Genomic DNA, 7,186 nt, shown 5'->3' with positions numbered 1-7,186 from the left:
GACGAAAAAGGTGTCATACCTTATCATACCCTTACTTATGGTAACATAGTCAATGTTATACAAAAGGAAGGATTAAAAATGTGTATCGACATGAAGATTTCAAAACAAGTTAATAAAGATAAATCTATTGCTAAATACGAACTTGGAACATTTTGTGAACAATATGGTTTACCTCCAATAGCTCCTTCGAGTAAAAAGAAAAAAGCCCAACAAACAAGCAAGTTTTCTAAACATCAATCCAGATTTTACAAAAATAAAAAATCTTCCAACAAACCTTTTCAAACAAATAAATTTTATGAAAAACCATCTCCACATAAAAAACCTTTTCAAAAGTCTAAAAAGGATTTCCAAAGTAAAAAGGGGAAATGCTACAAATGTGGCAAATTTGGTCATTATGCAAATAAATGTAGAGTTAAAAAAGTTATTAGCCAACTAAAGATATCTGAAGAAGAAAAGGTTCAACTTATCCAAGCTTTAGAAATTAGAAATACCGACTCTAGTCAATCTGATAAAAATCCCGATTTTTCCGACTCCAGCAGTTCTAGCGACGTCTCCTCGCCAAATATTAAGTTTGGATGCACGGACACTTGCTGTAATAAAATTTCAGTGCTTAATAAGCAAGAAGAACAAGAAGAGTTTTTAATGGAATTGATTAGTAAAGTCGATGACCCTGATTTGAAATCTTTTTATTTGAAAAAACTCAAAAATTTGATTTCTCCTCATGAACCTGGCACTAGTCAAACTTCTTCTCAAAAGATTTCTCTCAGCACCACTTTGGAACGATTTAATAAACCAAAAAAAGATTTAACCATCAAAGATTTACAAAAAGAAATTAATCAAATTAAAACTGAAATTAAAATTTTAAAATCTGAGAATACAGAAATTCGTTCACTACTCAGTAAGGTACATACGCCAGCGTTAGCAGCAGAACAAGGTAATTCTTCAAACTTCGATTCCGATGTTCACTCAACTAAATCTTCTTCTTCTTCAAAAGATTTTGTTTTAAATCTTTTAGACAAAATAAGAATTCGAAAATGGTATTCTAAAGTTACAATAGTAATCGAAGATTTCCATTTAGAAACCATCGCTTTAATTGACTCAGGTGCAGATTTAAATTGCATTCAAGAAGGGTTAATACCTACTAAATATTTTCACAAGTCTACAGAAACACTTAGCGCTGCAAATCAATCTCCAATGAAATTAAACTATGAAATTCCCAAAGCTCACGTTTGTCAACAAAATGTTTGTTTTAAAACTCCATTTGTTCTGATCAAAAATATTTCTGATCCAGTCATTTTGGGACTCTCTTTCATTGCATTAATTTATCCTTTCAAAGTTCATCATAACTACATTACTACTAAGGTTTTTGGCAAAAAAATTACTTTTGAATTTTGCATAGAAACCGATCTTAAAAAGTTAAAACAACTTCAAAAGGATAGTGTTTCAAAAACTCTCAACCAGATTACTGCAAAATCCCAACAAATTGCTTTTTTACAAGAAGAAATTCTTCACAAAAGAATTGAAGAACAGTTAACAAATGAATCTTTATTAAATTCTATTCGCCAGTTTTCTGATAAGCTCACTAAAGAAATTTGTTCTGATCTCCCAAATGCTTTTTGGCATAGAAAACAGCATATTGTTAAACTGCCCTATATTAAAGATTTTATTGAGTCAAAAATCCCCACAAAAGCACGACCTATTCAAATGAATCAACAAGTTTTAGAGTTTTGTAAAACCGAAATTAATCAACTTTTAGACAAAGGAATTATCCGTAAAAGCAAATCTCCATGGTCTTGCCCTGCTTTTTACGTCCAGAAAAATGCAAAATTAGAACGCGGTGTTCCATGATTAGTTATTAACTACAAACCTTTGAATGATGTTCTAGAATGGATCCGATATCCAATCCCCAACAAAAGAGATTTGATAAAAAGACTTTCTCAAGCAACTGTTTTTTCCAAATTTGATATGAAATCAGGCTTTTGGCAAATTCAAATTCATGAATCTGATAAGTACAAAACAGCTTTTGTAACTCCTTTCGGACACTATGAGTGGAATGTAATGTCTTTCGGCTTGAAAAACGCACCAAGTGAATTTCAAAATATCATGAATGAGATTTTTAATCAATACAGCCATTTTTCGATTGTTTATATTGATGATGTATTAATTTTCTCAAAATCAATAAATGAGCATTGGAAACATTTGCATGCATTTGCTAGGATCATTAAGTCTAATGGGTTAGTCGTCTCGGCATCTAAGATTAAGTTATTTCAAACCAAAGTTCGATTTTTAGGATACCATATTTACAGGTCTACCATTCAACCAATTGATCGAGTCATCCAGTTTGCTGATAAGTTTCCAGACCAAATTATTGATAAAACCCAGCTTCAGCGATTCCTCGGATCTCTCAATTATATTTCAGAATTTTATCCTCATCTTCGTCAACAATGTAAACCTTTGTTTGATCGTCTCAAGGAGAATCCTCCATCATGGTCCCAAAATCATACTTCCATTGTCAAACAGATAAAAAATCATGTCAAGACTTTGCCTTGCCTTGGCATTCCAACTCCCGACTCTCTCAAAATAGTCGAAACCGACGCTTCCAACATCGGTTATGGAGGTATCCTCAAACAGAAAACTTCTTCCGAATCTCATATATATATATATATGCGCGTGTGTAAAAGTTGAATTCATAACATGCTAATATATGCAATTTGTGTACTCTTCACGAAACTGAAGGACCTCTATTAAAATCAATACTAAGAAGAAAAATATGTACAAACCCAGACAACCAAGTAAGAGGTAGACTGTGGAAGGCTAAAAAATACAAAGAAGTAGAAAAAGAAGGATAAGGGGAAGCGGTCTGCGAATAAAGAAGAAGGTGGGTTGCTTTAGAAAATTATATGGTGTATATTACTGTTAGTTGAGAGAATTGAACCAGTAATGGGGTTGCTTTTTCCATTTAAAATTGCACGTCTCGATTAAAAACTTCCCTACCAAACTCATCATTTCATTAAACAGTCAAATAAATTCAAAACCAAAACAACCTAACGACGTCGTTTGCTTCATCTTTTTCCATGAGGTTCACATCTCTGCATATAAAAACTTGGGGCTGCTTGTTGATTTCATACACCTTTCACAAAAGTTAGGATGGGCCTGGGACTACCCTAGTCCCTTGGTGGTTCCGCCTATGCCCTCTAGCATAATGGTAAAAAGGAGTATTGCCCTTGCAACAGTATGAGTTCGAACCTAATATAATAAACCTACCGTTTGACAGGAAAAAAACAAAAAAACATTCCCACACACACAAACCTACCGTTTGACAGGAAAAAAACAAAAAAACATTCCCACACACACACACAAGAGAAACAAGAGTGAGTCTAAATGGCAGCCACTGTAACTGTTTGAACCGGTTACTTCTCATCTTCACTTCTTGCTTTAGACTCGCTACTCATCTCCCTCTCTCTCTCTCTCTCTCTCTCTCTCTCTCTCTCTCTAAACTCCGAAAGTATTTTCACAGACGTTCACTCTCACTCACATTTTCACCCAAGTCTTTATCTGATCGGCATTTCTTGCTTCACTTATTAATTTCATGATTCCAAGCTTGCCCATTTTAAAAAACCACCACCAGAACTCATGGCTTGCATGAAGCTTGGAATTAAGTCTGAAGCATTTCACCGCGAAGGCCAAACTTGGTAACCCATTTTTTCTTCATATACTCTGATCCACTAGTACAAACCAATTGATGTAATCGATGAGCTAGAAAGTGACCCATATGGGGTTTGTTAGTTTTACTCTGTTGGTTTTAGTATTCCAGTAATGTATACGAAGCAAGAAAGTTTAGTGCTTTTGTTATATATGCATGTGTTAATTACTTATAATTTGCAAACCCATTTGATAGAGAATTCATTAGCAACAGAGATTAGCTAGGGTTTTGTTTGTATCATTGGTTTGGTTTAATTCCTCTAGCTACCCACATTGGGTGTGTATAAAGACTAGCAAAGATGAATTCTTTTGAGGAATATGATGAGGTTTCCTGCAATGTAATTGATCGTGTAATGTATTTGATTCTGTGATAATTATTACCATTGAGCCATGACCATATTAGGTGATTTAAGTTTTGTTTATATGGATCCGGTTTCTGTTTCTCTTTCAGGCTTTGCACAACCGGGCTTCCAAGCGATGTTGTGATTCAAGTTGGGGAAATGTCTTTTCACCTCCACAAGGTGCAATTTGTTTGATCTATCTTGCCAGTTGAAAACAATAACATTGTGTGTGTGTGGGGTGTGAATCACTGGGTACATCGTTGTATTCTATTTACATCTGCTTTGTCTACACTTGTTTCGTAATTTTCTTATGAATTGAACTTTAATTGGCGTTTGAGCTATGCTCTCATTTTGTAGTACTCATTTTGGCCATTACTGCAGTTTCCATTGCTTTCTAAAAGTGGGCTATTAGAGAGGCTTATCGAAGAGTGTTCTAGTGAGGAAGGATCTGCTTGTGCCTTGCAACTTCATGGTGTACCCGGGGGAGCTAAAGCGTTTGAGCTTGTAACCAAATTTTGCTATGGTGTCAAAATAGAACTCACTGCTTTGAACGTAGTCATCCTTAGATGTGCAGCAGAATACCTCCAAATGGCTGAAGATTACGAACAAGGAAATCTCATTGCGCAAACAGAGATTTTCCTTACTGAAGTGTTCAGCAATTGGAGAGACTCCATAGTAGCTCTTGAAACATGTGAAGATGTTCAACAATATGCCGAAGAGCTCCACATTGCTTCACGATGCATCGATTCCTTGGCTATCAAAGCTTGTGCAGATCCAAAGTTTATCAGTTGGCCTGTAGTATCAGGAGAAAATGACATGAAGAACCCAACAGCCTTATGGAACGGAATAACTTCTGATGATGCTAAGCCACAACCTCTCGCTGATGATTGGTGGTATGAAGATGCATCCTTACTTAGCTTACCTCTCTATAAGCGATTGATTCAAGCTGTTGAATTGAAAGGAATGAGGCCTGAGAGTATTGCCGCTTCTCTCATATTCTAAGCTAGAAGGTCCCCTTGATGAATAGGCAGTCGAGCTTTAATGACACAAATTATGTAAACTCGGGCACAACCATTTCTAACATTTCTGAGGCAGACCAGAGGGCTGTACTTGAAGATATTGTGGGGTTACTTCCTCATGAGAAAGGAGTCGCATCCTCCAAGTTTCTGCTTAGGCTGCTACAAACGGCTATGATCTTACATGCAAGTCCGTCATGCAGAGAAAATTTGGAGAAAAGGGTAGGTGCCCAGTTGGACCAAGCTGTGCTCATAGATCTTCTCATACCAAATATGGGCTATTCTGTGGAGACTCTTTACGACATAGACTGCATTCAGAGGATTCTTGATCATTTCATGTCAATAAACCAGGCTTCACTTGCATCATCTTCCCCATGCATAATCGAAGAGGGACAACTGATGACTGGCACTGACCCACTGACACCTATTACTATGGTAGCCAGTCTGGTGGATGGATACCTTTCCGAGGTAGCGCCAGATGTTAATTTGAAGTTACCAAAATTTCAGTCACTTGCTTCCGTCATCCCTGAATATGCCCGGCTGCTGGATGAGGGCATATATCATGCAATCGATGTTTTATTGAAGGTAAAACAAACTTAAGTGCATGGCTGCTGGCAAAAATGTCGATTGTTCTTCTTACTGGTCTGATTTGTATTTAGACTAGCATTCTGTGAATAGCATCGCACTATAAATTTTACATTTGAAAGTCCAAATATTAATGTCATCTGCACCGAAAGCGATTAGAGTGTTATAGTATTTGACTAGAGCTTAAAAAATTCCTGCATTTTTAAACTAGGACATTACTAATATGTTTCTAAATTCGAGAGTACCACAGATCATTGGGATAATATGTTTTCTAGGATCATGGTGCCTATGTCTGATTACGCATGCTGACAACATTGCATTATTCCACAACCTCAGGCACATCCTTGGCTTACAGATGCTGAAAGGGAGCAGCTCTGCAGACTAATGAACTGCCAGAAGCTTTCGCTGGAAGCGAGCACCCATGCAGCTCAGAACGAGAGGTTACCACTTCGAGTAATTGTTCAAGTCCTCTTCTTTGAACAGCTTCAACTGCGTACGTCAATTTCTGGCTGGTTCTTTGTTGACAATCTTGAGAACTCACAAAATCCAAGCGGAAACCTTGGGCTCCCCGCCAAAAATGCTGTGTCCGGTCAAGTGGACACTGCAGAAGACCAAGCTGTGGGTGTTGATCATCACGACATGAGTAAACGCGTTTTAGAGCTTCAAAAGGAATGTTCAAGCATGAAAAAGGAGCTGCAGAAGCTGGTCAAGACCAAGAGAAGTTGGAGCATCCTTCCCAAAAGGTTAGGTTTTAGAAAAAAGTTGGAGCCTTGCAATCCAAAAGAATCGAAGCCCTCTGATCGGATTCCGGTAACAGCATCATGCTGCAATGGACAACGAACTCATGAAAACAGCTAGTGAGTGGCTCATTCAACCTCAAACCCTAATTTTTTAAATTTTTATTTAATTTTGGTATTTATGTTCCATTATTTCTTGGCTGGTAGGAGTTGCTTATTCTCTTGCATGTCTGTGAACTGGATTAAGTGGTGTATTGTTTAGAAGAAAGGTTGTTATTCGATCCAATCAAATTATTTACCTTGTTGATACATAGGTGGCTGAAATTAGAAAGAAATTAATTTCCTAAGATCTTGTTTACATTTTTTTTGGACCTTGAGTCTTATCATTCACACTTATACTCAAAATGCTAGAAATGCTCTACCTCATAAAAGTTGATTGTGCTTGAGTTGGGCTGATACTAGCACGTTAAACTGCAAGTATAGCGCGCGGTCTGATCCGTTATTCTAACTTACGAGACCTGAAATAAAACTATACAAACTACACGGATCAAAATCATAATTCTTTGTCTTCAAAATGAAATGAAATATTGAACAATAGGTCAATGTACCGTGACACGACAACCCGGCACACGTTTCACGTCTGACACCTAGACACGATTTACATCTATGAGTCCTTGCTACAACCGTAGAAGTGGAATCCCATAATGTTCTATTCAAGCTGGTGTCACAGATTGAATTTCCTGGAGATTTTCTCGTAAACTTTCAAGCTCTGAAAGAAATGTAAACTTCTTTCTCTCTTTTTTAA

At 36.8% G+C, this 7,186-nt stretch overlaps 1 pseudogene; it reads left to right on the top strand.

The window, feature by feature from the left end:
- The first annotated feature begins 3,056 nt into the window (after positions 1–3,056).
- LOC103942253 lies at positions 3,057–6,696 on the top strand (annotated as a pseudogene).
- Positions 6,697–7,186: the final 490 nt, after the last annotated feature.

This window comes from the organism of the source record quoted next, unplaced genomic scaffold (assembly GCF_019419815.1).
Source record: "Pyrus x bretschneideri cultivar Hongxiangsu unplaced genomic scaffold, Pyrus_bretschneideri_v1 Contig45, whole genome shotgun sequence".
NCBI classification, from domain to species: domain Eukaryota; kingdom Viridiplantae; phylum Streptophyta; class Magnoliopsida; order Rosales; family Rosaceae; genus Pyrus; species Pyrus x bretschneideri.
The sequence above is the reverse complement of the archived record's forward strand: the minus strand, read 5'-3'. Positions and strand labels throughout refer to the sequence as shown.